Below are 27,000 nucleotides of genomic sequence, written 5' to 3' on the forward strand. Positions count from 1 at the left end.
AAGGTACAATGTCTCAACTAGTCATCAGCTCCAGTGGTGCAAGCGGTGAGCGCGATGCTTATAAGACAGTAATCAATCAAACAATCAATCACCAGCTAAGGTCATGGCTTAATATTAAAGACTGGTTGAAGAGCAGATGTCTGTAATCAGTTAGTCTTTGGTAATATGTATTCGAGTCAACAGCTCCAGTAGCGCAATCGGTCAAAAACTACAATGGCGCACAAAGTTTTCAGCCCCAGTGGCGCAATCGGTCAGTGCGCGGTACTTATAAGACAGTACTCAGCAGAGCAATGCCGAGGTTGTGAGTTCGAGCCTCACCTGGAGCAAGGTTTTAGAAAGCGAGACATTTCAGTAGCAATGGAGGTCACAGCCTAACATATACAATCAGTTGAAATCAAGATTCGTGTTTTTACCTAGAAGAAAGATCACGGTGTAGTTTTGAAAATCAGTCTGATTAAAGACCATACTGTTCAGTAATATGCGGTTGAGTCAACAGCTCCAGTAGTGCATTTGGTCAAAAGGTACAATGTCTCAACTAGTCATCAGCTCCAGTGGTGCAAGCGGTGAGCGCGATGCTTATAAGACAGTAATCAATCAAACAATCAATCACCAGCTAAGGTCATGGCTTAATATTAAAGACTGGTTGAAGAGCAGATGTCTGTAATCAGTTAGTCTTTGGTAATATGTATTCGAGTCAACAGCTCCAGTAGCGCAATCGGTCAAAAACTACAATGGCGTCAAAGATGTCAGCCCCAGTGGCGCAATCGGTCAGCGAGGGGTACTTATAAGACAGTATTCAGCAGAGCAATGCCGAGGTTGTGAGTTCGAGCCTCACCTGGAGCAAAGTTTTAGAAAGCGAGAGCTATTTCAGTAGCAATTGAGTTCATAGCCTAACATATACAATCAGTTGAAATTAAGATAATAAATATACGTTGAAAATCAGATATCTTTAATCAGTTAGACGAAAGTTCACAGGGTGTTCTGAAAGATGAGTCTCATTGAAACCACCTTAGTAAAGAATGCCCATCTTCAAGCAAGGTTCTGTCACCAGCTCCAGTGGCATCAGCGTGCGTTACTTATAAGACAGTAATCAGCTGGTCAATATAGTCAGCTCAAGTAGTGCAATCGGTAAAAAACTACAATGGCGAACTAAGATGTCAGCTCCAGTGGCGCAATCGGTCAGCGCGCGGTACTTATAAGACAGTATTCAGCAGAGCAATGCCGAGGTTGTGAGTTCGAGCCTCACCTGGAGCAAGATTTTAGAAAGCGGGACATTTCAGTAGCAATGGAGGTCACAGCCTAACATATACAATCAGTTGAAATCAAGATTCGTGTTTTTACCTAGAAGAAAGATCACGGTGTAGTTTTGAAAATCAGTTTGATTAAATACCATACTGTTCAGTAATATGCGGTTGAGTCAACAGCTCCAGTAGTGCATTCGGTCAAAAGGTACAATGTCTCATCTAGTCATCAGCTCCAGTGGTGCAAGCGGTGAGCGCGATGCTTATAAGACAGTAATCAATCAAACAATCAATCACCATTTAAAGTCAAGGCTTAATATTAAAGACTGTTTGAAGAGCAGATGTCTGCAATCAGTTAGTCTTTGGTAATATGTATTCGAGTCAACAGCTCCAGTAGCGCAATCGGTCAAAAACTACAATGGCGTCGAAGATGCCAGCCCCAGTGGCGCAATCGGTCAGCGCGCGGTACTTATAAGACAGTATTCAGCAGAGCGATGCCGAGGTTGTGAGTTCGAGCCTCACCTGGAGCAAGGTTTTAGAAAGCGAGAGATATTTCAGTAGCAATTGAGTTCATAGCCTAACATATACAATCAGTTGAAATTAAGATAATAAATATACGTTGAAAATCAGATATCTTTAATCAGTTAGAAGAAAGATCACAGGGTGTTCTGAAAGATGAGTCTCATTGAAACCAGCTTAGTAAAGAATGCCCATCTTCAAGCAAGGTTCTGTCAGCAGCTCCAGTGGCATCAGCGTGCGTTACTTATAAGACAGTAATCAGCTGGTCAATGTAGTCAGCTCAAGTAGTGCAATCGGTAAAAAACTACAATGGCGAACTAAGAAGTCAGCTCCAGTGGCGCAATCGGTCAGCGCGCGGTACTTATAAGACAGTATTCAGCAGAGCAATGCCGAGGTTGTGAGTCCGAGCCTCACCTGGAACAAGGTTTTAGAAAGCGAGACATTTCAGTAGCAATGGAGGTCACAGCCTAACATATACAATCAGTTGAAATCAAGATTCGTGTTTTTACCTAGAAGAAAGATCACGGTGTAGTTTTGAAAATCAGTCTGATTAAAGACCATACTGTTCAGTAATATGCGGTTGAGTCAACAGCTCCAGTAGTGCATTTGGTCAAAAGGTACAATGTCTCAACTAGTCATCAGCTCCAGTGGTGCAAGCGGTGAGCGTGATGCTTATAAGACAGTAATCAATCAAACAATCAATCACCAGCTAAGGTCATGGCTTAATATTAAAGACTGGTTGAAGAGCAGATGTCTGTAATCAGTTAGTCTTTGGTAATATGTATTCGAGTCAACAGCTCCAGTAGCACAATCGGTCAAAAACTACAATGGCGTCAAAGATGTCAGCCCCAGTGGCGCAATCGGTCAGCGAGGGGTACTTATAAGACAGTATTCAGCAGAGCAATGCAGAGGTTGTGAGTTCGAGCCTCACCTGGAGCAAGGTTTTAGAAAGCAAGAGCTATTTCAGTAGCAATTGAGTTCATAGCCTAACATATACAATCAGTTGAAATTAAGATAATAAATATACGTTGAAAATCAGATATCTTTAATCAGTTAGAAGAAAGTTCACAGGGTGTTCTGAAAGATGAGTCTCATTGAAACCAGCTTAGTAAAGAATGCCAATCTTCAAGCAAGGTTCTGTCACCAGCTCCAGTGGCATCAGCGTGCGTTACTTATAAGACAGTAATCAGCTGGTCAATGTAGTCAGCTCAAGTAGTGCAATCGGTAAAAAACTACAATGGCGAACTAAGATGTCAGCTCCAGTGGCGCAATCGGTCAGCGCGCGGTACTTATAAGACAGTATTCAGCAGAGCAATGCCGAGGTTGTGAATTTGAGCCTCACCTGGAGCAAGATTTTAGAAAGCGAGACATTTCAGTAGCAATGGAGGTCACAGCCTAACATATACAATCAGTTGAAATCAAGATTCGTGTTTTTACCTAGAAGAAAGATCACGGTGTAGTTTTGAAAATCAGTCTGATTAAAGACCATACTGTTCAGTAATATGCGGTTGAGTCAACAGCTCCAGTAGTGCATTTGGTCAAAAGGTACAATGTCTCAACTAGTCATCAGCTCCAGTGGTGCAAGCGGCGAGCGTGATGCTTATAAGACAGTAATCAATCAAACAATCAATCACCAGCTAAGGTCATGGCTTAATATTAAAGACTGGTTGAAGAGCAGATGTCTGTAATCAGTTAGTCTTTGGTAATATGTATTCGAGTCAACAGCTCCAGTAGCGCAATCGGTCAAAAACTACAATGGCGCACAAAGTTTTCAGCCCCAGTGGCGCAATCGGTCAGTGCGCGGTACTTATAAGACAGTATTCAGCAGAGCAATGCCGAGGTTGTGAGTTCGAGCCTCACCTGGAGCAAGGTTTTAGAAAGCGAGACATTTCAGTAGCAATGGAGGTCACAGCCTAACATATACAATCAGTTGAAATCAAGATTCGTGTTTTTACCTAGAAGAAAGATCACGGTGTAGTTTTGAAAATCAGTCTGATTAAAGACCATACTGTTCAGTAATATGCGGTTGAGTCAACAGCTCCAGTAGTGCATTTGGTCAAAAGGTACAATGTCTCAACTAGTCATCAGCTCCAGTGGTGCAAGCGGTGAGCGCGATGCTTATAAGACAGTAATCAATCAAACAATCAATCACCAGCTAAGGTCATGGCTTAATATTAAAGACTGGTTGAAGAGCAGATGTCTGTAATCAGTTAGTCTTTGGTAATATGTATTCGAGTCAACAGCTCCAGTAGCGCAATCGGTCAAAAACTACAATGGCGTCGATGATGCCAGCCCCAGTGGCGCAATCGGTCAGCGTGCGGTACTTATAAGACAGTATTCAGCAGAGCGATGCCGAGGTTGTGAGTTCGAGCCTCACCTGGAGCAAGGATTTAGAAAGCGAGAGATATTTCAGTAGCAATTGAGTTCATAGCCTAACATATACAATCAGTTGAAATTAAGATAATAAATATACGTTGAAAATCAGATATCTTTAATCAGTTAGAAGAAAGATCACAGGGTGTTCTGAAAGATGAGTCTCATTGAAACCAGCTTAGTAAAGAATGCCCATCTTCAAGCAAGGTTCTGTCACCAGCTCCAGTGGCATCAGCGTGCGTTACTTATAAGACAGTAATCAGCTGGTCAATGTAGTCAGCTCAAGTAGTGCAATCGGTAAAAAACTACAATGGCGAACTAAGAAGCCAGCTCCAGTGGCGCAATCGGTCAGCGCGCGTTACTTATAAGACAGTATTCAGCAGAGCAATGCCGAGGTTGTGAGTCCGAGCCTCACCTGGAACAAGGTTTTAGAAAGCGAGACATTTCAGTAGCAATGGAGGTCACAGCCTAACATATACAATCAGTTGAAATCAAGATTCGTGTTTTTACCTAGAAGAAAGATCACGGTGTAGTTTTGAAAATCAGTCTGATTAAAGACCATACTGTTCAGTAATATGCGGTTGAGTCAACAGCTCCAGTAGTGCATTTGGTCAAAAGGTACAATGTCTCAACTAGTCATCAGCTCCAGTGGTGCAAGCGGTGAGCGCGATGCTTATAAGACAGTAATCAATCAAACAATCAATCACCATTTAAAGTCAAGGCTTAATATTAAAGACTGTTTGAAGAGCAGATGTCTGCAATCAGTTAGTCTTTGGTAATATGTATTCGAGTCAACAGCTCCAGTAGCGCAATGGGTCAAAAACTACAATGGCGTCGAAGATGCCAGCCCCAGTGGCGCAATCGGTCAGCGCGCGGTACTTATAAGACAGTATTCAGCAGAGCGATGCCGAGGTTGTGAGTTCGAGCCTCACCTGGAGCAAGGTTTTAGAAAGCGAGAGATATTTCAGTAGCAATTGAGTTCATAGCCTAACATATACAATCAGTTGAAATTAAGATAATAAATATACGTTGAAAATCAGATATCTTTAATCAGTTAGAAGAAAGATCACAGGGTGTTCTGAAAGATGAGTCTCATTGAAACCAGCTTAGTAAAGAATGCCCATCTTCAAGCAAGGTTCTGTCACCAGCTCCAGTGGCATCAGCGTGCGTTACTTATAAGAGTAATCAGCTGGTCAATGTAGTCAGCTCAAGTAGTGCAATCGGTAAAAAACTACAATGGCGAACTAAGAAGTCAGCTCCAGTGGCGCAATCGGTCAGCGCGCGTTACTTATAAGACAGTATTCAGCAGAGCAATGCCGAGGTTGTGAGTCCGAGCCTCACCTGGAACAAGGTTTTAGAAAGCGAGACATTTCAGTAGCAATGGAGGTCACAGCCTAACATATACAATCAGTTGAAATCAAGATTCGTGTTTTTACCTAGAAGAAAGATCACGGTGTAGTTTTGAAAATCAGTCTGATTAAAGACCATACTGTTCAGTAATATGCGGTTGAGTCAACAGCTCCAGTAGTGCATTTGGTCAAAAGGTACAATGTCTCAACTAGTCATCAGCTCCAGTGGTGCAAGCGGTGAGCGTGATGCTTATAAGACAGTAATCAATCAAACAATCAATCACCAGCTAAGGTCATGGCTTAATATTAAAGACTGGTTGAAGAGCAGATGTCTGTAATCAGTTAGTCTTTGGTAATATGTATTCGAGTCAACAGCTCCAGTAGCGCAATCGGTCAAAAACTACAATGGCGTCGAAGATGCCAGCCCCAGTGGCGCAATCGGTCAGCGCGCGGTACTTATAAGACAGTATTCAGCAGAGCGATGCCGAGGTTGTGAGTTCGAGCCTCACCTGGAGCAAGGTTTTAGAAAGCGAGAGATATTTCAGTAGCAATTGAGTTCATAGCCTAACATATACAATCAGTTGAAATTAAGATAATAAATATACGTTGAAAATCAGATATCTTTAATCAGTTAGAAGAAAGATCACAGGGTGTTCTGAAAGATGAGTCTCATTGAAACCAGCTTAGTAAAGAATGCCCATCTTCAAGCAAGGTTCTGTCACCAGCTCCAGTGGCATCAGCGTGCGTTACTTATAAGACAGTAATCAACTGGTCAATGTAGTCAGCTCAAGTAGTGCAATCGGTAAAAAACTACAATGGCGAACTAAGAAGTCAGCTCCAGTGGCGCAATCGGTCAGCGCGCGTTACTTATAAGACAGTATTCAGCAGAGCAATGCCGAGGTTGTGAGTCCGAGCCTCACCTGGAACAAGGTTTTAGAAAGCGAGACATTTCAGTAGCAATGGAGGTCACAGCCTAACATATACAATCAGTTGAAATCAAGATTCGTGTTTTTACCTAGAAGAAAGATCACGGTGTAGTTTTGAAAATCAGTCTGATTAAAGACCATACTGTTCAGTAATATGCGGTTGAGTCAACAGCTCCAGTAGTGCATTTGGTCAAAAGGTACAATGTCTCAACTAGTCATCAGCTCCAGTGGTGCAAGCGGTGAGCGTGATGCTTATAAGACAGTAATCAATCAAACAATCAATCACCAGCTAAGGTCATGGCTTAATATTAAAGACTGGTTGAAGAGCAGATGTCTGTAATCAGTTAGTCTTTGGTAATATGTATTCGAGTCAACAGCTCCAGTAGCGCAATCGGTCAAAAACTACAATGGCGCACAAAGTTTTCAGCCCCAGTGGCGCAATCGGTCAGTGCGCGGTACTTATAAGACAGTATTCAGCAGAGCAATGCCGAGGTTGTGAGTTCGAGCCTCACCTGGAGCAAGGTTTTAGAAAGCGAGACATTTCAGTAGCAATGGAGGTCACAGCCTAACATATACAATCAGTTGAAATCAAGATTCGTGTTTTTACCTAGAAGAAAGATCACGGTGTAGTTTTGAAAATCAGTCTGATTAAAGACCATACTGTTCAGTAATATGCGGTTGAGTCAACAGCTCCAGTAGTGCATTTGGTCAAAAGGTACAATGTCTCAACTAGTCATCAGCTCCAGTGGTGCAAGCGGTGAGCGCGATGCTTATAAGACAGTAATCAATCAAACAATCAATCACCAGCTAAGGTCATGGCTTAATATTAAAGACTGGTTGAAGAGCAGATGTCTGTAATCAGTTAGTCTTTGGTAATATGTATTCGAGTCAACAGCTCCAGTAGCGCAATCGGTCAAAAACTACAATGGCGTCAAAGATGTCAGCCCCAGTGGCGCAATCGGTCAGCGAGGGGTACTTATAAGACAGTATTCAGCAGAGCAATGCCGAGGTTGTGAGTTCGAGCCTCACCTGGAGCAAAGTTTTAGAAAGCGAGAGCTATTTCAGTAGCAATTGAGTTCATAGCCTAACATATACAATCAGTTGAAATTAAGATAATAAATATACGTTGAAAATCAGATATCTTTAATCAGTTAGACGAAAGTTCACAGGGTGTTCTGAAAGATGAGTCTCATTGAAACCACCTTAGTAAAGAATGCCCATCTTCAAGCAAGGTTCTGTCACCAGCTCCAGTGGCATCAGCGTGCGTTACTTATAAGACAGTAATCAGCTGGTCAATGTAGTCAGCTCAAGTAGTGCAATCGGTAAAAAACTACAATGGCAAACTAAGATGTCAGCTCCAGTGGCGCAATCGGTCAGCGCGCGGTACTTATAAGACAGTATTCAGCAGAGCAATGCCGAGGTTGTGAGTTCGAGCCTCACCTGGAGCAAGATTTTAGAAAGCGGGACATTTCAGTAGCAATGGAGGTCACAGCCTAACATATACAATCAGTTGAAATCAAGATTCGTGTTTTTACCTAGAAGAAAGATCACGGTGTAGTTTTGAAAATCAGTTTGATTAAATACCATACTGTTCAGTAATATGCGGTTGAGTCAACAGCTCCAGTAGTGCATTCGGTCAAAAGGTACAATGTCTCATCTAGTCATCAGCTCCAGTGGTGCAAGCGGTGAGCGCGATGCTTATAAGACAGTAATCAATCAAACAATCAATCACCATTTAAAGTCAAGGCTTAATATTAAAGACTGTTTGAAGAGCAGATGTCTGCAATCAGTTAGTCTTTGGTAATATGTATTCGAGTCAACAGCTCCAGTAGCGCAATCGGTCAAAAACTACAATGGCGTCGATGATGCCAGCCCCAGTGGCGCAATCGGTCAGCGCGCGGTACTTATAAGACAGTATTCAGCAGAGCGATGCCGAGGTTGTGAGTTCGAGCCTCACCTGGAGCAAGGTTTTAGAAAGCGAGAGATATTTCAGTAGCAATTGAGTTCATAGCCTAACATATACAATCAGTTGAAATTAAGATAATAAATATACGTTGAAAATCAGATATCTTTAATCAGTTAGAAGAAAGATCACAGGGTGTTCTGAAAGATGAGTCTCATTGAAACCAGCTTAGTAAAGAATGCCCATCTTCAAGCAAGGTTCTGTCACCAGCTCCAGTGGCATCAGCGTGCGTTACTTATAAGACAGTAATCAGCTGGTCAATGTAGTCAGCTCAAGTAGTGCAATCGGTAAAAAACTACAATGGCGAACTAAGATGTCAGCTCCAGTGGCGCAATCGGTCAGCACGCGGTACTTATAAGACAGTATTCAGCAGAGCAATGCCGAGGTTGTGAATTTGAGCCTCACCTGGAGCAAGATTTTAGAAAGCGAGACATTTCAGTAGCAATGGAGGTCACAGCCTAACATATACAATCAGTTGAAATCAAGATTCGTGTTTTTACCTAGAAGAAAGATCACGGTGTAGTTTTGAAAATCAGTCTGATTAAAGACCATACTGTTCAGTAATATGCGGTTGAGTCAACAGCTCCAGTAGTGCATTTGGTCAAAAGGTACAATGTCTCAACTAGTCATCAGCTCCAGTGGTGCAAGTGGTGAGCGTGATGCTTATAAGACAGTAATCAATCAAACAATCAATCACCAGCTAAGGTCATGGCTTAATATTAAAGACTGGTTGAAGAGCAGATGTCTGTAATCAGTTAGTCTTTGGTAATATGTATTCGAGTCAACAGCTCCAGTAGCGCAATCGGTCAAAAACTACAATGGCTTCGATGATGCCAGCCCCAGTGGCGCAATCGGTCAGCGCGCGGTACTTATAAGACAGTATTCAGCAGAGCGATGCCGAGGTTGTGAGTTCGAGCCTCACCTGGAGCAAGGTTTTAGAAAGCGAGAGATATTTCAGTAGTAATTGAGTTAATAGCCTAACATATACAATCAGTTGAAATTAAGATAATAAATATACGTTGAAAATCAGATATCTTTAATCAGTTAGAAGAAAGTTCACAGGGTGTTCTGAAAGATGAGTCTCATTGAAACCAGCTTAGTAAAGAATGCCCATCTTCAAGCAAGGCTCTGTCACCAGCTCCAGTGGCATCAGCGTGCGTTACTTATAAGACAGTAATCACCTGGTCAATGTGGTCAGCTCAAGTAGTGCAATCGGTAAAAAACTACAATGGCGAACTAAGATGTCAGCTCCAGTGGCGCAATCGGTCAGCGCGCGGTACTTATAAGACAGTATTCAGCAGAGCAATGCCGAGGTTGTGAGTTCGAGCCTCACCTGGAGCAAGATTTTAGAAAGCGAGACATTTCAGTAGCAATGGAGGTCACAGCCTAACATATACAATCAGTTGAAATCAAGATTCGTGTTTTTACCTAGAAGAAAGATCACGGTGTAGTTTTGAAAATCAGTTTGATTAAATACCATACTGTTCAGTAATATGCGGTTGAGTCAACAGCTCCAGTAGTGCATTCGGTCAAAAGGTACAATGTCTCAACTAGTCATCAGCTCCAGTGGTGCAAGCGGTGAGCGCGATGCTTATAAGACAGTAATCAATCAAACAATCAATCACCATTTAAAGTCAAGGCTTAATATTAAAGACTGTTTGAAGAGCAGATGTCTGCAATCAGTTAGTCTTTGGTAATATGTATTCGAGTCAACAGCTCCAGTAGCGCAATCGGTCAAAAACTACAATGGCGTCGATGATGCCAGCCCCAGTGGCGCAATCGGTCAGCGCGCGGTACTTATAAGACAGTATTCAGCAGAGCGATGCCGAGGTTGTGAGTTCGAGCCTCACCTGGAGCAAGGTTTTAGAAAGCGAGAGATATTTCAGTAGCAATTGAGTTCATAGCCTAACATATACAATCAGTTGAAATTAAGATAATAAATATACGTTGAAAATCAGATATCTTTAATCAGTTAGAAGAAAGATCACAGGGTGTTCTGAAAGATGAGTCTCATTGAAACCAGCTTAGTAAAGAATGCCCATCTTCAAGCAAGGTTCTGTCACCAGCTCCAGTGGCATCAGCGTGCGTTACTTATAAGACAGTAATCAGCTGGTCAATGTAGTCAGCTCAAGTAGTGCAATCGGTAAAAAACTACAATGGCGAACTAAGAAGCCAGCTCCAGTGGCGCAATCGGTCAGCGCGCGTTACTTATAAGACAGTATTCAGCAGAGCAATGCCGAGGTTGTGAGTCCGAGCCTCACCTGGAACAAGGTTTTAGAAAGCGAGACATTTCAGTAGCAATGGAGGTCACAGCCTAACATATACAATCAGTTGAAATCAAGATTCGTGTTTTTACCTAGAAGAAAGATCACGGTGTAGTTTTGAAAATCAGTCTGATTAAAGACCATACTGTTCAGTAATATGCGGTTGAGTCAACAGCTCCAGTAGTGCATTTGGTCAAAAGGTACAATGTCTCAACTAGTCATCAGCTCCAGTGGTGCAAGCGGTGAGCGCGATGCTTATAAGACAGTAATCAATCAAACAATCAATCACCATTTAAAGTCAAGGCTTAATATTAAAGACTGTTTGAAGAGCAGATGTCTGCAATCAGTTAGTCTTTGGTAATATGTATTCGAGTCAACAGCTCCAGTAGCGCAATGGGTCAAAAACTACAATGGCGTCGAAGATGGCAGCCCCAGTGGCGCAATCGGTCAGCGCGCGGTACTTATAAGACAGTATTCAGCAGAGCGATGCCGAGGTTGTGAGTTCGAGCCTCACCTGGAGCAAGGTTTTAGAAAGCGAGAGATATTTCAGTAGCAATTGAGTTCATAGCCTAACATATACAATCAGTTGAAATTAAGATAATAAATATACGTTGAAAATCAGATATCTTTAATCAGTTAGAAGAAAGATCACAGGGTGTTCTGAAAGATGAGTCTCATTGAAACCAGCTTAGTAAAGAATGCCCATCTTCAAGCAAGGTTCTGTCACCAGCTCCAGTGGCATCAGCGTGCGTTACTTATAAGAGTAATCAGCTGGTCAATGTAGTCAGCTCAAGTAGTGCAATCGGTAAAAAACTACAATGGCGAACTAAGAAGTCAGCTCCAGTGGCGCAATCGGTCAGCGCGCGTTACTTATAAGACAGTATTCAGCAGAGCAATGCCGAGGTTGTGAGTCCGAGCCTCACCTGGAACAAGGTTTTAGAAAGCGAGACATTTCAGTAGCAATGGAGGTCACAGCCTAACATATACAATCAGTTGAAATCAAGATTCGTGTTTTTACCTAGAAGAAAGATCACGGTGTAGTTTTGAAAATCAGTCTGATTAAAGACCATACTGTTCAGTAATATGCGGTTGAGTCAACAGCTCCAGTAGTGCATTTGGTCAAAAGGTACAATGTCTCAACTAGTCATCAGCTCCAGTGGTGCAAGCGGTGAGCGTGATGCTTATAAGACAGTAATCAATCAAACAATCAATCACCAGCTAAGGTCATGGCTTAATATTAAAGACTGGTTGAAGAGCAGATGTCTGTAATCAGTTAGTCTTTGGTAATATGTATTCGAGTCAACAGCTCCAGTAGCGCAATCGGTCAAAAACTACAATGGCGTCGAAGATGCCAGCCCCAGTGGCGCAATCGGTCAACGCGCGGTACTTATAAGACAGTATTCAGCAGAGCGATGCCGAGGTTGTGAGTTCGAGCCTCACCTGGAGCAAGGTTTTAGAAAGCGAGAGATATTTCAGTAGCAATTGAGTTCATAGCCTAACATATACAATCAGTTGAAATTAAGATAATAAATATACGTTGAAAATCAGATATCTTTAATCAGTTAGAAGAAAGATCACAGGGTGTTCTGAAAGATGAGTCTCATTGAAACCAGCTTAGTAAAGAATGCCCATCTTCAAGCAAGGTTCTGTCACCAGCTCCAGTGGCATCAGCGTGCGTTACTTATAAGACAGTAATCAGCTGGTCAATGTAGTCAGCTCAAGTAGTGCAATCGGTAAAAAACTACAATGGCGAACTAAGATGTCAGCTCCAGTGGCGCAATCGGTCAGCGCGCGTTACTTATAAGACAGTATTCAGCAGAGCAATGCCGAGGTTGTGAGTCCGAGCCTCACCTGGAACAAGGTTTTAGAAAGCGAGACATTTCAGTAGCAATGGAGGTCACAGCCTAACATATACAATCAGTTGAAATCAAGATTCGTGTTTTTACCTAGAAGAAAGATCACGGTGTAGTTTTGAAAATCAGTCTGATTAAAGACCATACTGTTCAGTAATATGCGGTTGAGTCAACAGCTCCAGTAGTGCATTTGGTCAAAAGGTACAATGTCTCAACTAGTCATCAGCTCCAGTGGTGCAAGCGGTGAGCGCGATGCTTATAAGACAGTAATCAATCAAACAATCAATCACCAGCTAAGGTCATGGCTTAATATTAAAGACTGGTTGAAGAGCAGATGTCTGTAATCAGTTAGTCTTTGGTAATATGTATTCGAGTCAACAGCTCCAGTAGCACAATCGGTCAAAAACTACAATGGCGTCAAAGATGTCAGCCCCAGTGGCGTAATCGGTCAGCGAGGGGTACTTATAAGACAGTATTCAGCAGAGCAATGCCGAGGTTGTGAGTTCGAGCCTCACCTGGAGCAAGGTTTTAGAAAGCAAGAGCTATTTCAGTAGCAATTGAGTTCATAGCCTAACATATACAATCAGTTGAAATTAAGATAATAAATATACGTTGAAAATCAGATATCTTTAATCAGTTAGAAGAAAGTTCACAGGGTGTTCTGAAAGATGAGTCTCATTGAAACCAGCTTAGTAAAGAATGCCCATCTTCAAGCAAGGTTCTGTCACCAGCTCCAGTGGCATCAGCGTGCGTTACTTATAAGACAGTAATCAGCTGGTCAATGTAGTCAGCTCAAGTAGTGCAATCGGTAAAAAACTACAATGGCGAACTAAGATGTCAGCTCCAGTGGCGCAATCTGTCAGCGCGCGGTACTTATAAGACAGTATTCAGCAGAGCAATGCCGAGGTTGTGAATTTGAGCCTCACCTGGAGCAAGATTTTAGAAAGCGAGACATTTCAGTAGCAATGGAGGTCACAGCCTAACATATACAATCAGTTGAAATCAAGATTCGTGTTTTTACCTAGAAGAAAGATCACGGTGTAGTTTTGAAAATCAGTCTGATTAAAGACCATACTGTTCAGTAATATGCGGTTGAGTCAACAGCTCCAGTAGTGCATTTGGTCAAAAGGTACAATGTCTCAACTAGTCATCAGCTCCAGTGGTGCAAGCGGTGAGCGTGATGCTTATAAGACAGTAATCAATCAAACAATCAATCACCAGCTAAGGTCATGGCTTAATATTAAAGACTGGTTGAAGAGCAGATGTCTGTAATCAGTTAGTCTTTGGTAATATGTATTCGAGTCAACAGCTGCAGTAGCGCAATCGGTCAAAAACTACAATGGCGCACAAAGATGCCAGCCCCAGTGGCGCAATCGGTCAGCGCGCGGTACTTATAAGACAGTATTCAGCAGAGCGATGCCGAGGTTGTGAGTTCGAGCCTCACCTGGAGCAAGTTTTTAGAAAGCGAGAGATATTTCAGTAGTAATTGAGTTAATAGCCTAACATATACAATCAGTTGAAATTAAGATAATAAATATACGTTGAAAATCAGATATCTTTAATCAGTTAGAAGAAAGATCACAGGGTGTTCTGAAAGATGAGTCTCATTGAAACCAGCTTAGTAAAGAATGCCCATCTTCAAGCAAGGTTCTGTCACCAGCTCCAGTGGCATCAGCGTGCGTTACTTATAAGACAGTAATCAGCTGGTCAATGTAGTCAGCTCAAGTAGTGCAATCGGTAAAAAACTACAATGGCGAACTAAGATGTCAGCTCCAGTGGCGCAATCGGTCAGCGCGCGTTACTTATAAGACAGTATTCAGCAGAGCAATGCCGAGGTTGTGAGTCCGAGCCTCACCTGGAACAAGGTTTTAGAAAGCGAGACATTTCAGTAGCAATGGAGGTCACAGCCTAACATATACAATCAGTTGAAATCAAGATTCGTGTTTTTACCTAGAAGAAAGATCACGGTGTAGTTTTGAAAATCAGTCTGATTAAAGACCATACTGTTCAGTAATATGCGGTTGAGTCAACAGCTCCAGTAGTGCATTTGGTCAAAAGGTACAATGTCTCAACTAGTCATCAGCTCCAGTGGTGCAAGCGGTGAGCGCGATGCTTATAAGACAGTAATCAATCAAACAATCAATCACCAGCTAAGGTCATGGCTTAATATTAAAGACTGGTTGAAGAGCAGATGTCTGTAATCAGTTAGTCTTTGGTAATATGTATTCGAGTCAACAGCTCCAGTAGCACAATCGGTCAAAAACTACAATGGCGTCAAAGATGTCAGCCCCAGTGGCGCAATCGGTCAGCGAGGGGTACTTATAAGACAGTATTCAGCAGAGCAATGCCGAGGTTGTGAGTTCGAGCCTCACCTGGAGCAAGGTTTTAGAAAGCAAGAGCTATTTCAGTAGCAATTGAGTTCATAGCCTAACATATACAATCAGTTGAAATTAAGATAATAAATATACGTTGAAAATCAGATATCTTTAATCAGTTAGAAGAAAGTTCACAGGGTGTTCTGAAAGATGAGTCTCATTGAAACCAGCTTAGTGAAGAATGCCCATCTTCAAGCAAGGTTCTGTCACCAGCTCCAGTGGCATCAGCGTGCGTTACTTATAAGACAGTAATCAGCTGGTCAATGTAGTCAGCTCAAGTAGTGCAATCGGTAAAAAACTACAATGGCGAACTAAGATGTCAGCTCCAGTGGCGCAATCTGTCAGCGCGCGGTACTTATAAGACAGTATTCAGCAGAGCAATGCCGAGGTTGTGAATTTGAGCCTCACCTGGAGCAAGATTTTAGAAAGCGAGACATTTCAGTAGCAATGGAGGTCACAGCCTAACATATACAATCAGTTGAAATCAAGATTCGTGTTTTTACCTAGAAGAAAGATCACGGTGTAGTTTTGAAAATCAGTCTGATTAAAGACCATACTGTTCAGTAATATGCGGTTGAGTCAACAGCTCCAGTAGTGCATTTGGTCAAAAGGTACAATGTCTCAACTAGTCATCAGCTCCAGTGGTGCAAGCGGTGAGCGTGATGCTTATAAGACAGTAATCAATCAAACAATCAATCACCAGCTAAGGTCATGGCTTAATATTAAAGACTGGTTGAAGAGCAGATGTCTGTAATCAGTTAGTCTTTGGTAATATGTATTCGAGTCAACAGCTGCAGTAGCGCAATCGGTCAAAAACTACAATGGCGCACAAAGATGCCAGCCCCAGTGGCGCAATCGGTCAGCGCGCGGTACTTATAAGACAGTATTCAGCAGAGCGATGCCGAGGTTGTGAGTTCGAGCCTCACCTGGAGCAAGTTTTTAGAAAGCGAGAGATATTTCAGTAGTAATTGAGTTAATAGCCTAACATATACAATCAGTTGAAATTAAGATAATAAATATACGTTGAAAATCAGATATCTTTAATCAGTTAGAAGAAAGATCACAGGGTGTTCTGAAAGATGAGTCTCATTGAAACCAGCTTAGTAAAGAATGCCCATCTTCAAGCAAGGTTCTGTCACCAGCTCCAGTGGCATCAGCGTGCGTTACTTATAAGACAGTAATCAGCTGGTCAATGTAGTCAGCTCAAGTAGTGCAATCGGTAAAAAACTACAATGGCGGACTAAGAAGTCAGCTCCAGTGGCGCAATCGGTCAGCGCGCGGTACTTATAAGACAGTATTCAGCAGAGCAATGCCGAGGTTGTGAGTCCGAGCCTCACCTGGAACAAGGTTTTAGAAAGCGAGACATTTCAGTAGCAATGGAGGTCACAGCCTAACATATACAATCAGTTGAAATCAAGATTCGTGTTTTTACCTAGAAGAAAGATCACGGTGTAGTTTTGAAAATCAGTCTGATTAAAGACCATACTGTTCAGTAATATGCGGTTGAGTCAACAGCTCCAGTAGTGCATTTGGTCAAAAGGTACAATGTCTCAACTAGTCATCAGCTCCAGTGGTGCAAGCGGTGAGCGTGATGCTTATAAGACAGTAATCAATCAAACAATCAATCACCAGCTAAGGTCATGGCTTAATATTAAAGACTGGTTGAAGAGCAGATGTCTGTAATCAGTTAGTCTTTGGTAATATGTATTCGAGTCAACAGCTCCAGTAGCACAATCGGTCAAAAACTACAATGGCGTCAAAGATGTCAGCCCCAGTGGCGCAATCGGTCAGCGAGGGGTACTTATAAGACAGTATTCAGCAGAGCAATGCAGAGGTTGTGAGTTCGAGCCTCACCTGGAGCAAGGTTTTAGAAAGCAAGAGCTATTTCAGTAGCAATTGAGTTCATAGCCTAACATATACAATCAGTTGAAATTAAGATAATAAATATACGTTGAAAATCAGATATCTTTAATCAGTTAGAAGAAAGTTCACAGGGTGTTCTGAAAGATGAGTCTCATTGAAACCAGCTTAGTAAAGAATGCCCATCTTCAAGCAAGGTTCTGTCACCAGCTCCAGTGGCATCAGCGTGCGTTACTTATAAGACAGTAATCAGCTGGTCAATGTAGTCAGCTCAAGTAGTGCAATCGGTAAAAAACTACAATGGCGAACTAAGAAGTCAGCTCCAGTGGCGCAATCGGTCAGCGCGCGGTACTTATAAGACAGTATTCAGCAGAGCAATGCCGAGGTTGTGAATTTGAGCCTCACCTGGAGCAAGATTTTAGAAAGCGAGACATTTCAGTAGCAATGGAGGTCACAGCCTAACATATACAATCAGTTGAAATCAAGATTCGTGTTTTTACCTAGAAGAAAGATCACGGTGTAGTTTTGAAAATCAGTCTGATTAAAGACCATACTGTTCAGTAATATGCGGTTGAGTCAACAGCTCCAGTAGTGCATTTGGTCAAAAGGTACAATGTCTCAACTAGTCATCAGCTCCAGTGGTGCAAGCGGTGAGCGTGATGCTTATAAGACAGTAATCAATCAAACAATCAATCACCAGCTAAGGTCATGGCTTAATATTAAAGACTGGTTGAAGAGCAGATGTCTGTAATCAGTTAGTCTTTGGTAATATGTATTCGAGTCAACAGCTGCAGTAGCGCAATCGGTCAAAAACTACAATGGCGCACAAAGATGTCAGCCCCAGTGGCGCAATCGGTCAGCGCGCGGTACTTATAAGACAGTATTCAGCAGAGCAATGCCGAGGTTGTGAGTTCGAGCCTCACCTGGAGCAAGGTTTTAGAAAGCGAGAGATATTTCAGTAGTAATTGAGTTAATAGCCTAACATATACAATCAGTTGAAATTAAGATAATAAATATACGTTGAAAATCAGATATCTTTAATCAGTTAGAAGAAAGTTCACAGGGTGTTCTGAAAGATGAGTCTCATTGAAACCAGCTTAGTAAAGAATGCCCATCTTCAAGCAAGGCTCTGTCACCAGCTCCAGTGGCATCAGCGTGCGTTACTTATAAGACAGTAATCAGCTGGTCAATGTGGTCAGCTCAAGTAGTGCAATCGGTAAAAAACTACAATGGCGAACTAAGATGTCAGCTCCAGTGGCGCAATCGGTCAGCGCGCGGTACTTATAAGACAGTATTCAGCAGAGCAATGCCGAGGTTGTGAGTTCGAGCCTCACCTGGAGCAAGATTTTAGAAAGCGAGACATTTCAGTAGCAATGGAGGTCACAGCCTAACATATACAATCAGTTGAAATCAAGATTCGTGTTTTTACCTAGAAGAAAGATCACGGTGTAGTTTTGAAAATCAGTTTGATTAAATACCATACTGTTCAGTAATATGCGGTTGAGTCAACAGCTCCAGTAGTGCATTCGGTCAAAAGGTACAATGTCTCAACTAGTCATCAGCTCCAGTGGTGCAAGCGGTGAGCGCGATGCTTATAAGACAGTAATCAATCAAACAATCAATCACCATTGAAAGTCAAGGCTTAATATTAAAGACTGTTTGAAGAGCAGATGTCTGCAATCAGTTAGTCTTTGGTAATATGTATTCGAGTCAACAGCTCCAGTAGCGCAATCGGTCAAAAACTACAATGGCGTCGATGATGCCAGCCCCAGTGGCGCAATCGGTCAGCGCGCGGTACTTATAAGACAGTATTCAGCAGAGCGATGCCGAGATTGTGAGTTCGAGCCTCACCTGGAGCAAGGTTTTAGAAAGCGAGAGATATTTCAGTAGTAATTGAGTTAATAGCCTAACATATACAATCAGTTGAAATTAAGATAATAAATATACGTTGAAAATCAGATATCTTTAATCAGTTAGAAGAAAGTTCACAGGGTGTTCTGAAAGATGAGTCTCATTGAAACCAGCTTAGTAAAGAATGCCCATCTTCAAGCAAGGTTCTGTCACCAGCTCCAGTGGCATCAGCGTGCGTTACTTATAAGACAGTAATCAGCTGGTCAATGTAGTCAGCTCAAGTAGTGCAATCGGTAAAAAACTACAATGGCGAACTAAGATGTCAGCTCCAGTGGCGCAATCGGTCAGCGCGCGGTACTTATAAGACAGTATTCAGCAGAGCAATGCCGAGGTTGTGAATTTGAGCCTCACCTGGAGCAAGATTTTAGAAAGCGAGACATTTCAGTAGCAATGGAGGTCACAGCCTAACATATACAATCAGTTGAAATCAAGATTCGTGTTTTTACCTAGAAGAAAGATCACGGTGTAGTTTTGAAAATCAGTCTGATTAAAGACCATACTGTTCAGTAATATGCGGTTGAGTCAACAGCTCCAGTAGTGCATTTGGTCAAAAGGTACAATGTCTCAACTAGTCATCAGCTCCAGTGGTGCAAGCGGTGAGCGTGATGCTTATAAGACAGTAATCAATCAAACAATCAATCACCAGCTAAGGTCATGGCTTAATATTAAAGACTGGTTGAAGAGCAGATGTCTGTAATCAGTTAGTCTTTGGTAATATGTATTCGAGTCAACAGCTGCAGTAGCGCAATCGGTCAAAAACTACAATGGCGCACAAAGATGTCAGCCCCAGTGGCGCAATCGGTCAGCGCGCGGTACTTATAAGACAGTATTCAGCAGAGCAATGCCGAGGTTGTGAGTTCGAGCCTCACCTGGAGCAAGGTTTTAGAAAGCGAGAGATATTTCAGTAGTAATTGAGTTAATAGCCTAACATATACAATCAGTTGAAATTAAGATAATAAATATACGTTGAAAATCAGATATCTTTAATCAGTTAGAAGAAAGTTCACAGGGTGTTCTGAAAGATGAGTCTCATTGAAACCAGCTTAGTAAAGAATGCCCATCTTCAAGCAAGGCTCTGTCACCAGCTCCAGTGGCATCAGCGTGCGTTACTTATAAGACAGTAATCAGCTGGTCAATGTGGTCAGCTCAAGTAGTGCAATCGGTAAAAAACTACAATGGCGAACTAAGATGTCAGCTCCAGTGGCGCAATCGGTCAGCGCGCGGTACTTATAAGACAGTATTCAGCAGAGCAATGCCGAGGTTGTGAGTTCGAGCCTCACCTGGAGCAAGATTTTAGAAAGCGAGACATTTCAGTAGCAATGGAGGTCACAGCCTAACATATACAATCAGTTGAAATCAAGATTCGTGTTTTTACCTAGAAGAAAGATCACGGTGTAGTTTTGAAAATCAGTTTGATTAAATACCATACTGTTCAGTAATATGCGGTTGAGTCAACAGCTCCAGTAGTGCATTCGGTCAAAAGGTACAATGTCTCAACTAGTCATCAGCTCCAGTGGTGCAAGCGGTGAGCGCGATGCTTATAAGACAGTAATCAATCAAACAATAAATCACCATTGAAAGTCAAGGCTTAATATTAAAGACTGTTTGAAGAGCAGATGTCTGCAATCAGTTAGTCTTTGGTAATATGTATTCGAGTCAACAGCTCCAGTAGCGCAATCGGTCAAAAACTACAATGGCGTCGATGATGCCAGCCCCAGTGGCGCAATCGGTCAGCGCGCGGTACTTATAAGACAGTATTCAGCAGAGCGATGCCGAGGTTGTGAGTTCGAGCCTCACCTGGAGCAAGGTTTTAGAAAGCGAGAGATATTTCAGTAGTAATTGAGTTAATAGCCTAACATATACAATCAGTTGAAATTAAGATAATAAATATACGTTGAAAATCAGATATCTTTAATCAGTTAGAAGAAAGTTCACAGGGTGTTCTGAAAGATGAGTCTCATTGAAACCAGCTTAGTAAAGAATGCCCATCTTCAAGCAAGGTTCTGTCACCAGCTCCAGTGGCATCAGCGTGCGTTACTTATAAGACAGTAATCACCTGGTCAATGTGGTCAGCTCAAGTAGTGCAATCGGTAAAAAACTACAATGGCGAACTAAGATGTCAGCTCCAGTGGCGCAATCGGTCAGCGCGCGGTACTTATAAGACAGTATTCAGCAGAGCAATGCCGAGGTTGTGAGTTCGAGCCTCACCTGGAGCAAGATTTTAGAAAGCGAGACATTTCAGTAGCAATGGAGGTCACAGCCTAACATATACAATCAGTTGAAATCAAGATTCGTGTTTTTACCTAGAAGAAAGATCACGGTGTAGTTTTGAAAATCAGTTTGATTAAATACCATACTGTTCAGTAATATGCGGTTGAGTCAACAGCTCCAGTAGTGCATTCGGTCAAAAGGTACAATGTCTCAACTAGTCATCAGCTCCAGTGGTGCAAGCGGTGAGCGCGATGCTTATAAGACAGTAATCAATCAAACAATCAATCACCAGCTAAGGTCATGGCTTAATATTAAAGACTGGTTGAAGAGCAGATGTCTGTAATCAGTTAGTCTTTGGTAATATGTATTCGAGTCAACAGCTCCAGTAGCGCAATCGGTCAAAAACTACAATGGCGTCGAAGATGCCAGCCCCAGTGGCGCAATCGGTCAGCGCGCGGTACTTATAAGACAGTATTCAGCAGAGCGATGCCGAGGTTGTGAGTTCGAGCCTCACCTGGAGCAAGGTTTTAGAAAGCGAGAGATATTTCGGTAGCAATTGAGTTCATAGCCTAACATATACAATCAGTTGAAATTAAGATAATAAATATACGTTGAAAATCAGATATCTTTAATCAGTTAGAAGAAAGATCACAGGGTGTTCTGAAAGATGAGTCTCATTGAAACCAGCTTAGTAAAGAATGCCCATCTTCAAGCAAGGTTCTGTCACCAGCTCCAGTGGCATCAGCGTGCGTTACTTATAAGACAGTAATCAGCTGGTCAATGTGGTCAGCTCAAGTAGTGCAATCGGTAAAAAACTACTATGGCAAACTAAGATGTCAGCTCCAGTGGCGCAATCGGTCAGCGCGCGGTACTTATAAGACAGTATTCAGCAGAGCAATGCCGAGGTTGTGAGTCCGAGCCTCACCTGGAACAAGGTTTTAGAAAGCGAGACATTTCAGTAGCAATGGAGGTCACAGCCTAACATATACAATCAGTTGAAATCAAGATTCGTGTTTTTACCTAGAAGAAAGATCACGGTGTAGTTTTGAAAATCAGTCTGATTAAAGACCATACTGTTCAGTAATATGCGGTTGAGTCAACAGCTCCAGTAGTGCATTTGGTCAAAAGGTACAATGTCTCAACTAGTCATCAGCTCCAGTGGTGCAAGCGGTGAGCGCGATGCTTATAAGACAGTAATCAATCAAACAATCAATCACCAGCTAAGGTCATGGCTTAATATTAAAGACTGGTTGAAGAGCAGATGTCTGTAATCAGTTAGTCTTTGGTAATATGTATTCGAGTCAACAGCTCCAGTAGCACAATCGGTCAAAAACTACAATGGCGTCAAAGATGTCAGCCCCAGTTGCGCAATCGGTCAGCGAGGGGTACTTATAAGACAGTATTCAGCAGAGCAATGCCGAGGTTGTGAGTTCGAGCCTCACCTGGAGCAAGGTTTTAGAAAGCAAGAGCTATTTCAGTAGCAATTGAGTTCATAGCCGAACATATACAATCAGTTGAAATTAAGATAATAAATATACGTTGAAAATCAGATATCTTTAATCAGTTAGAAGAAAGTTCACAGGGTGTTCTGAAAGATGAGTCTCATTGAAACCAGCTTAGTAAAGAATGCCCATCTTCAAGCAAGGTTCTGTCACCAGCTCCAGTGGCATCAGCGTGCGTTACTTATAAGACAGTAATCAGCTGGTCAATGTAGTCAGCTCAAGTAGTGCAATCGGTAAAAAACTACAATGGCGAACTAAGATGTCAGCTCCAGTGGCGCAATCGGTCAGCGCGCGGTACTTATAAGACAGTATTCAGCAGAGCAATGCCGAGGTTGTGAATTTGAGCCTCACCTGGAGCAAGATTTTAGAAAGCGAGACATTTCAGTAGCAATGGAGGTCACAGCCTAACATATACAATCAGTTGAAATCAAGATTCGTGTTTTTACCTAGAAGAAAGATCACGGTGTAGTTTTGAAAATCAGTCTGATTAAAGACCATACTGTTCAGTAATATGCGGTTGAGTCAACAGCTCCAGTAGTGCATTTGGTCAAAAGGTACAATGTCTCAACTAGTCATCAGCTCCAGTGGTGCAAGCGGTGAGCGTGATGCTTATAAGACAGTAATCAATCAAACAATCAATCACCAGCTAAGGTCATGGCTTAATATTAAAGACTGGTTGAAGAGCAGATGTCTGTAATCAGTTAGTCTTTGGTAATATGTATTCGAGTCAACAGCTGCAGTAGCGCAATCGGTCAAAAACTACAATGGCGCACAAAGATGTCAGCCCCAGTGGCGCAATCGGTCAGCGCGCGGTACTTATAAGACAGTATTCAGCAGAGCAATGCCGAGGTTGTGAGTTCGAGCCTCACCTGGAGCACAGTTTTAGAAAGCGAGAGATATTTCAGTAGTAATTGAGTTAATAGCCTAACATATACAATCAGTTGAAATTAAGATAATAAATATACGTTGAAAATCAGATATCTTTAATCAGTTAGAAGAAAGTTCACAGGGTGTTCTGAAAGATGAGTCTCATTGAAACCAGCTTAGTAAAGAATGCCCATCTTCAAGCAAGGCTCTGTCACCAGCTCCAGTGGCATCAGCGTGCGTTACTTATAAGACAGTAATCAGCTGGTCAATGTGGTCAGCTCAAGTAGTGCAATCGGTAAAAAACTACAATGGTGAACTAAGATGTCAGCTCCAGTGGCGCAATCGGTCAGCGCGCGGTACTTATAAGACAGTATTCAGCAGAGCAATGCCGAGGTTGTGAGTTCGAGCCTCACCTGGAGCAAGATTTTAGAAAGCGAGACATTTCAGTAGCAATGGAGGTCACAGCCTAACATATACAATCAGTTGAAATCAAGATTCGTGTTTTTACCTAGAAGAAAGATCACGGTGTAGTTTTGAAAATCAGTTTGATTAAATACCATACTGTTCAGTAATATGCGGTTGAGTCAACAGCTCCAGTAGTGCATTCGGTCAAAAGGTACAATGTCTCAACTAGTCATCAGCTCCAGTGGTGCAAGCGGTGAGCGCGATGCTTATAAGACAGTAATCAATCAAACAATCAATCACCAGCTAAGGTCATGGCTTAATATTAAAGACTGGTTGAAGAGCAGATGTCTGTAATCAGTTAGTCTTTGGTAATATGTATTCGAGTCAACAGCTCCAGTAGCGCAATCGGTCAAAAACTACAATGTCAGCTCCAGTGGCGCAATCGGTCAGCGCGCGGTACTTATAAGACAGTATTCAGCAGAGCAATGCCGAGGTTGTGAGTCCGAGCCTCACCTGGAACAAGGTTTTAGAAAGCGAGACATTTCAGTAGCAATGGAGGTCACAGCCTAACATATACAATCAGTTGAAATCAAGATTCGTGTTTTTACCTAGAAGAAAGATCACGGTGTAGTTTTGAAAATCAGTCTGATTAAAGACCATACTGTTCAGTAATATGCGGTTGAGTCAACAGCTCCAGTAGTGCATTTGGTCAAAAGGTACAATGTCTCAACTAGTCATCAGCTCCAGTGGTGCAAGCGGTGAGCGCGATGCTTATAAGACAGTAATCAATCAAACAATCAATCACCAGCTAAGGTCATGGCTTAATATTAAAGACTGGTTGAAGAGCAGATGTCTGTAATCAGTTAGTCTTTGGTAATATGTATTCGAGTCAACAGCTCCAGTAGCACAATCGGTCAAAAACTACAATGGCGTCAAAGATGTCAGCCCCAGTTGCGCAATCGGTCAGCGAGGGGTACTTATAAGACAGTATTCAGCAGAGCAATGCCGAGGTTGTGAGTTCGAGCCTCACCTGGAGCAAGGTTTTAGAAAGCAAGAGCTATTTCAGTAGCAATTGAGTTCATAGCCGAACATATACAATCAGTTGAAATTAAGATAATAAATATACGTTGAAAATCAGATATCTTTAATCAGTTAGAAGAAAGTTCACAGGGTGTTCTGAAAGATGAGTCTCATTGAAACCAGCTTAGTAAAGAATGCCCATCTTCAAGCAAGGTTCTGTCACCAGCTCCAGTGGCATCAGCGTGCGTTACTTATAAGACAGTAATCAGCTGGTCAATGTAGTCAGCTCAAGTAGTGCAATCGGTAAAAAACTACAATGGCGAACTAAGATGTCAGCTCCAGTGGCGCAATCGGTCAGCGCGCGGTACTTATAAGACAGTATTCAGCAGAGCAATGCCGCGGTTGTGAATTTGAGCCTCACCTGGAGCAAGATTTTAGAAAGCGAGACATTTCAGTAGCAATGGAGGTCACAGCCTAACATATACAATCAGTTGAAATCAAGATTCGTGTTTTTACCTAGAAGAAAGATCACGGTGTAGTTTTGAAAATCAGTCTGATTAAAGACCATACTGTTCAGTAATATGCGGTTGAGTCAACAGCTCCAGTAGTGCATTTGGTCAAAAGGTACAATGTCTCAACTAGTCATCAGCTCCAGTGGTGCAAGCGGTGAGCGTGATGCTTATAAGACAGTAATCAATCAAACAATCAATCACCAGCTAAGGTCATGGCTTAATATTAAAGACTGGTTGAAGAGCAGATGTCTGTAATCAGTTAGTCTTTGGTAATATGTATTCGAGTCAACAGCTGCAGTAGCGCAATCGGTCAAAAACTACAATGGCGCACAAAGATGTCAGCCCCAGTGGCGCAATCGGTCAGCGCGCGGTACTTATAAGACAGTATTCAGCAGAGCAATGCCGAGGTTGTGAGTTCGAGCCTCACCTGGAGCACAGTTTTAGAAAGCGAGAGATATTTCAGTAGTAATTGAGTTAATAGCCTAACATATACAATCAGTTGAAATTAAGATAATAAATATACGTTGAAAATCAGATATCTTTAATCAGTTAGAAGAAAGTTCACAGGGTGTTCTGAAAGATGAGTCTCATTGAAACCAGCTTAGTAAAGAATGCCCATCTTCAAGCAAGGCTCTGTCACCAGCTCCAGTGGCATCAGCGTGCGTTACTTATAAGACAGTAATCAGCTGGTCAATGTGGTCAGCTCAAGTAGTGCAATCGGTAAAAAACTACAATGGCGAACTAAGATGTCAGCTCCAGTGGCGCAATCGGTCAGCGCGCGGTACTTATAAGACAGTATTCAGCAGAGCAATGCCGAGGTTGTGAGTTCGAGCCTCACCTGGAGCAAGATTTTAGAAAGCGAGACATTTCAGTAGCAATGGAGGTCACAGCCTAACATATACAATCAGTTGAAATCAAGATTCGTGTTTTTACCTAGAAGAAAGATCACGGTGTAGTTTTGAAAATCAGTTTGATTAAATACCATACTGTTCAGTAATATGCGGTTGAGTCAACAGCTCCAGTAGTGCATTCGGTCAAAAGGTACAATGTCTCAACTAGTCATCAGCTCCAGTGGTGCAAGCGGTGAGCGCGATGCTTATAAGACAGTAATCAATCAAACAATCAATCACCATTTAAAGTCAAGGCTTAATATTAAAGACTGTTTGAAGAGCAGATGTCTGCAATCAGTTAGTCTTTGGTAATATGTATTCGAGTCAACAGCTCCAGTAGCGCAATCGATCAAAAACTACAATGGCGTCGATGATGCCAGCCCCAGTGGCGCAATCGGTCAGCACGCGGTACTTATAAGACAGTATTCAGCAGAGCGATGCCGAGGTTGTGAGTTCGAGCCTCACCTGGAGCAAGGTTTTAGAAAGCGAGAGATATTTCAGTAGCAATTGAGTTCATAGCCTAACATATACAATCAGTTGAAATTAAGATAATAAATATACGTTGAAAATCAGATATCTTTAATCAGTTAGAAGAAAGATCACAGGGTGTTCTGAAAGATGAGTCTCATTGAAACCAGCTTAGTAAAGAATGCCCATCTTCAAGCAAGGTTCTGTCACCAGCTCCAGTGGCATCAGCGTGCGTTACTTATAAGACAGTAATCAGCTGGTCAATGTAGTCAGCTCAAGTAGTGCAATCGGTAAAAACTACAATGGCGAACTAAGAAGTCAGCTCCAGTGGCGCAATCGGTCAGCGCGCGGTACTTATAAGACAGTATTCAGCAGAGCAATGCCGAGGTTGTGAGTCCGAGCCTCACCTGGAACAAGGTTTTAGAAAGCGAGACATTTCAGTAGCAATGGAGGTCACAGCCTAACATATACAATCAGTTGAAATCAAGATT

The 27,000-nt window shown here is 42.3% G+C and overlaps 40 non-coding genes across 40 annotated transcripts; all 40 read left to right on the forward strand.

Annotated features, from left to right (window-relative positions):
- Window positions 1–232: 232 nt before the first annotated feature.
- On the forward strand, window positions 233–326 carry trnai-uau (transfer RNA isoleucine (anticodon UAU)). The gene is made up of 2 exons: window positions 233–270; window positions 291–326. It is a non-coding gene; the product is annotated as a tRNA-Ile (tRNA).
- Window positions 327–1,160: 834 nt separating this feature from the next.
- trnai-uau (transfer RNA isoleucine (anticodon UAU)) lies at window positions 1,161–1,254 on the forward strand. The gene is made up of 2 exons: window positions 1,161–1,198; window positions 1,219–1,254. It is a non-coding gene; the product is annotated as a tRNA-Ile (tRNA).
- A 423-nt stretch (window positions 1,255–1,677) lies between these two features.
- Window positions 1,678–1,771, forward strand: trnai-uau (transfer RNA isoleucine (anticodon UAU)). Its single transcript has 2 exons — window positions 1,678–1,715; window positions 1,736–1,771. It is a non-coding gene; the product is annotated as a tRNA-Ile (tRNA).
- A 317-nt stretch (window positions 1,772–2,088) lies between these two features.
- Window positions 2,089–2,182, forward strand: trnai-uau (transfer RNA isoleucine (anticodon UAU)). The gene is made up of 2 exons: window positions 2,089–2,126; window positions 2,147–2,182. It is a non-coding gene; the product is annotated as a tRNA-Ile (tRNA).
- Window positions 2,183–3,016: 834 nt separating this feature from the next.
- trnai-uau (transfer RNA isoleucine (anticodon UAU)) lies at window positions 3,017–3,110 on the forward strand. The gene is made up of 2 exons: window positions 3,017–3,054; window positions 3,075–3,110. It is a non-coding gene; the product is annotated as a tRNA-Ile (tRNA).
- A 424-nt stretch (window positions 3,111–3,534) lies between these two features.
- Window positions 3,535–3,628, forward strand: trnai-uau (transfer RNA isoleucine (anticodon UAU)). The gene is made up of 2 exons: window positions 3,535–3,572; window positions 3,593–3,628. It is a non-coding gene; the product is annotated as a tRNA-Ile (tRNA).
- A 423-nt stretch (window positions 3,629–4,051) lies between these two features.
- On the forward strand, window positions 4,052–4,145 carry trnai-uau (transfer RNA isoleucine (anticodon UAU)). Its single transcript has 2 exons — window positions 4,052–4,089; window positions 4,110–4,145. It is a non-coding gene; the product is annotated as a tRNA-Ile (tRNA).
- Window positions 4,146–4,979: 834 nt separating this feature from the next.
- Window positions 4,980–5,073, forward strand: trnai-uau (transfer RNA isoleucine (anticodon UAU)). The gene is made up of 2 exons: window positions 4,980–5,017; window positions 5,038–5,073. It is a non-coding gene; the product is annotated as a tRNA-Ile (tRNA).
- Window positions 5,074–5,905: 832 nt separating this feature from the next.
- trnai-uau (transfer RNA isoleucine (anticodon UAU)) lies at window positions 5,906–5,999 on the forward strand. The gene is made up of 2 exons: window positions 5,906–5,943; window positions 5,964–5,999. It is a non-coding gene; the product is annotated as a tRNA-Ile (tRNA).
- An 835-nt stretch (window positions 6,000–6,834) lies between these two features.
- On the forward strand, window positions 6,835–6,928 carry trnai-uau (transfer RNA isoleucine (anticodon UAU)). The gene is made up of 2 exons: window positions 6,835–6,872; window positions 6,893–6,928. It is a non-coding gene; the product is annotated as a tRNA-Ile (tRNA).
- Window positions 6,929–7,762: 834 nt separating this feature from the next.
- trnai-uau (transfer RNA isoleucine (anticodon UAU)) lies at window positions 7,763–7,856 on the forward strand. The gene is made up of 2 exons: window positions 7,763–7,800; window positions 7,821–7,856. It is a non-coding gene; the product is annotated as a tRNA-Ile (tRNA).
- Window positions 7,857–8,279: 423 nt separating this feature from the next.
- trnai-uau (transfer RNA isoleucine (anticodon UAU)) lies at window positions 8,280–8,373 on the forward strand. The gene is made up of 2 exons: window positions 8,280–8,317; window positions 8,338–8,373. It is a non-coding gene; the product is annotated as a tRNA-Ile (tRNA).
- Window positions 8,374–9,207: 834 nt separating this feature from the next.
- Window positions 9,208–9,301, forward strand: trnai-uau (transfer RNA isoleucine (anticodon UAU)). Its single transcript has 2 exons — window positions 9,208–9,245; window positions 9,266–9,301. It is a non-coding gene; the product is annotated as a tRNA-Ile (tRNA).
- A 317-nt stretch (window positions 9,302–9,618) lies between these two features.
- On the forward strand, window positions 9,619–9,712 carry trnai-uau (transfer RNA isoleucine (anticodon UAU)). Its single transcript has 2 exons — window positions 9,619–9,656; window positions 9,677–9,712. It is a non-coding gene; the product is annotated as a tRNA-Ile (tRNA).
- A 423-nt stretch (window positions 9,713–10,135) lies between these two features.
- Window positions 10,136–10,229, forward strand: trnai-uau (transfer RNA isoleucine (anticodon UAU)). The gene is made up of 2 exons: window positions 10,136–10,173; window positions 10,194–10,229. It is a non-coding gene; the product is annotated as a tRNA-Ile (tRNA).
- Window positions 10,230–11,063: 834 nt separating this feature from the next.
- On the forward strand, window positions 11,064–11,157 carry trnai-uau (transfer RNA isoleucine (anticodon UAU)). The gene is made up of 2 exons: window positions 11,064–11,101; window positions 11,122–11,157. It is a non-coding gene; the product is annotated as a tRNA-Ile (tRNA).
- Window positions 11,158–11,989: 832 nt separating this feature from the next.
- trnai-uau (transfer RNA isoleucine (anticodon UAU)) lies at window positions 11,990–12,083 on the forward strand. Its single transcript has 2 exons — window positions 11,990–12,027; window positions 12,048–12,083. It is a non-coding gene; the product is annotated as a tRNA-Ile (tRNA).
- A 1,763-nt stretch (window positions 12,084–13,846) lies between these two features.
- Window positions 13,847–13,940, forward strand: trnai-uau (transfer RNA isoleucine (anticodon UAU)). Its single transcript has 2 exons — window positions 13,847–13,884; window positions 13,905–13,940. It is a non-coding gene; the product is annotated as a tRNA-Ile (tRNA).
- Window positions 13,941–15,703: 1,763 nt separating this feature from the next.
- On the forward strand, window positions 15,704–15,797 carry trnai-uau (transfer RNA isoleucine (anticodon UAU)). The gene is made up of 2 exons: window positions 15,704–15,741; window positions 15,762–15,797. It is a non-coding gene; the product is annotated as a tRNA-Ile (tRNA).
- Window positions 15,798–16,114: 317 nt separating this feature from the next.
- Window positions 16,115–16,208, forward strand: trnai-uau (transfer RNA isoleucine (anticodon UAU)). Its single transcript has 2 exons — window positions 16,115–16,152; window positions 16,173–16,208. It is a non-coding gene; the product is annotated as a tRNA-Ile (tRNA).
- Window positions 16,209–17,042: 834 nt separating this feature from the next.
- trnai-uau (transfer RNA isoleucine (anticodon UAU)) lies at window positions 17,043–17,136 on the forward strand. The gene is made up of 2 exons: window positions 17,043–17,080; window positions 17,101–17,136. It is a non-coding gene; the product is annotated as a tRNA-Ile (tRNA).
- Window positions 17,137–17,560: 424 nt separating this feature from the next.
- Window positions 17,561–17,654, forward strand: trnai-uau (transfer RNA isoleucine (anticodon UAU)). The gene is made up of 2 exons: window positions 17,561–17,598; window positions 17,619–17,654. It is a non-coding gene; the product is annotated as a tRNA-Ile (tRNA).
- A 317-nt stretch (window positions 17,655–17,971) lies between these two features.
- trnai-uau (transfer RNA isoleucine (anticodon UAU)) lies at window positions 17,972–18,065 on the forward strand. Its single transcript has 2 exons — window positions 17,972–18,009; window positions 18,030–18,065. It is a non-coding gene; the product is annotated as a tRNA-Ile (tRNA).
- A 423-nt stretch (window positions 18,066–18,488) lies between these two features.
- Window positions 18,489–18,582, forward strand: trnai-uau (transfer RNA isoleucine (anticodon UAU)). Its single transcript has 2 exons — window positions 18,489–18,526; window positions 18,547–18,582. It is a non-coding gene; the product is annotated as a tRNA-Ile (tRNA).
- A 317-nt stretch (window positions 18,583–18,899) lies between these two features.
- trnai-uau (transfer RNA isoleucine (anticodon UAU)) lies at window positions 18,900–18,993 on the forward strand. The gene is made up of 2 exons: window positions 18,900–18,937; window positions 18,958–18,993. It is a non-coding gene; the product is annotated as a tRNA-Ile (tRNA).
- Window positions 18,994–19,417: 424 nt separating this feature from the next.
- Window positions 19,418–19,511, forward strand: trnai-uau (transfer RNA isoleucine (anticodon UAU)). The gene is made up of 2 exons: window positions 19,418–19,455; window positions 19,476–19,511. It is a non-coding gene; the product is annotated as a tRNA-Ile (tRNA).
- A 317-nt stretch (window positions 19,512–19,828) lies between these two features.
- trnai-uau (transfer RNA isoleucine (anticodon UAU)) lies at window positions 19,829–19,922 on the forward strand. The gene is made up of 2 exons: window positions 19,829–19,866; window positions 19,887–19,922. It is a non-coding gene; the product is annotated as a tRNA-Ile (tRNA).
- A 423-nt stretch (window positions 19,923–20,345) lies between these two features.
- Window positions 20,346–20,439, forward strand: trnai-uau (transfer RNA isoleucine (anticodon UAU)). The gene is made up of 2 exons: window positions 20,346–20,383; window positions 20,404–20,439. It is a non-coding gene; the product is annotated as a tRNA-Ile (tRNA).
- Window positions 20,440–20,756: 317 nt separating this feature from the next.
- On the forward strand, window positions 20,757–20,850 carry trnai-uau (transfer RNA isoleucine (anticodon UAU)). Its single transcript has 2 exons — window positions 20,757–20,794; window positions 20,815–20,850. It is a non-coding gene; the product is annotated as a tRNA-Ile (tRNA).
- Window positions 20,851–21,273: 423 nt separating this feature from the next.
- On the forward strand, window positions 21,274–21,367 carry trnai-uau (transfer RNA isoleucine (anticodon UAU)). Its single transcript has 2 exons — window positions 21,274–21,311; window positions 21,332–21,367. It is a non-coding gene; the product is annotated as a tRNA-Ile (tRNA).
- A 317-nt stretch (window positions 21,368–21,684) lies between these two features.
- On the forward strand, window positions 21,685–21,778 carry trnai-uau (transfer RNA isoleucine (anticodon UAU)). Its single transcript has 2 exons — window positions 21,685–21,722; window positions 21,743–21,778. It is a non-coding gene; the product is annotated as a tRNA-Ile (tRNA).
- Window positions 21,779–22,612: 834 nt separating this feature from the next.
- trnai-uau (transfer RNA isoleucine (anticodon UAU)) lies at window positions 22,613–22,706 on the forward strand. Its single transcript has 2 exons — window positions 22,613–22,650; window positions 22,671–22,706. It is a non-coding gene; the product is annotated as a tRNA-Ile (tRNA).
- A 424-nt stretch (window positions 22,707–23,130) lies between these two features.
- Window positions 23,131–23,224, forward strand: trnai-uau (transfer RNA isoleucine (anticodon UAU)). The gene is made up of 2 exons: window positions 23,131–23,168; window positions 23,189–23,224. It is a non-coding gene; the product is annotated as a tRNA-Ile (tRNA).
- A 317-nt stretch (window positions 23,225–23,541) lies between these two features.
- trnai-uau (transfer RNA isoleucine (anticodon UAU)) lies at window positions 23,542–23,635 on the forward strand. Its single transcript has 2 exons — window positions 23,542–23,579; window positions 23,600–23,635. It is a non-coding gene; the product is annotated as a tRNA-Ile (tRNA).
- A 411-nt stretch (window positions 23,636–24,046) lies between these two features.
- On the forward strand, window positions 24,047–24,140 carry trnai-uau (transfer RNA isoleucine (anticodon UAU)). The gene is made up of 2 exons: window positions 24,047–24,084; window positions 24,105–24,140. It is a non-coding gene; the product is annotated as a tRNA-Ile (tRNA).
- Window positions 24,141–24,974: 834 nt separating this feature from the next.
- On the forward strand, window positions 24,975–25,068 carry trnai-uau (transfer RNA isoleucine (anticodon UAU)). Its single transcript has 2 exons — window positions 24,975–25,012; window positions 25,033–25,068. It is a non-coding gene; the product is annotated as a tRNA-Ile (tRNA).
- A 424-nt stretch (window positions 25,069–25,492) lies between these two features.
- Window positions 25,493–25,586, forward strand: trnai-uau (transfer RNA isoleucine (anticodon UAU)). Its single transcript has 2 exons — window positions 25,493–25,530; window positions 25,551–25,586. It is a non-coding gene; the product is annotated as a tRNA-Ile (tRNA).
- Window positions 25,587–25,903: 317 nt separating this feature from the next.
- On the forward strand, window positions 25,904–25,997 carry trnai-uau (transfer RNA isoleucine (anticodon UAU)). Its single transcript has 2 exons — window positions 25,904–25,941; window positions 25,962–25,997. It is a non-coding gene; the product is annotated as a tRNA-Ile (tRNA).
- Window positions 25,998–26,420: 423 nt separating this feature from the next.
- On the forward strand, window positions 26,421–26,514 carry trnai-uau (transfer RNA isoleucine (anticodon UAU)). The gene is made up of 2 exons: window positions 26,421–26,458; window positions 26,479–26,514. It is a non-coding gene; the product is annotated as a tRNA-Ile (tRNA).
- Window positions 26,515–26,830: 316 nt separating this feature from the next.
- Window positions 26,831–26,924, forward strand: trnai-uau (transfer RNA isoleucine (anticodon UAU)). Its single transcript has 2 exons — window positions 26,831–26,868; window positions 26,889–26,924. It is a non-coding gene; the product is annotated as a tRNA-Ile (tRNA).
- Window positions 26,925–27,000: the final 76 nt, after the last annotated feature.

This window comes from Carassius gibelio, chromosome A8 (genome assembly GCF_023724105.1).
Source record: "Carassius gibelio isolate Cgi1373 ecotype wild population from Czech Republic chromosome A8, carGib1.2-hapl.c, whole genome shotgun sequence".
Classification (NCBI taxonomy): domain Eukaryota; kingdom Metazoa; phylum Chordata; class Actinopteri; order Cypriniformes; family Cyprinidae; genus Carassius; species Carassius gibelio.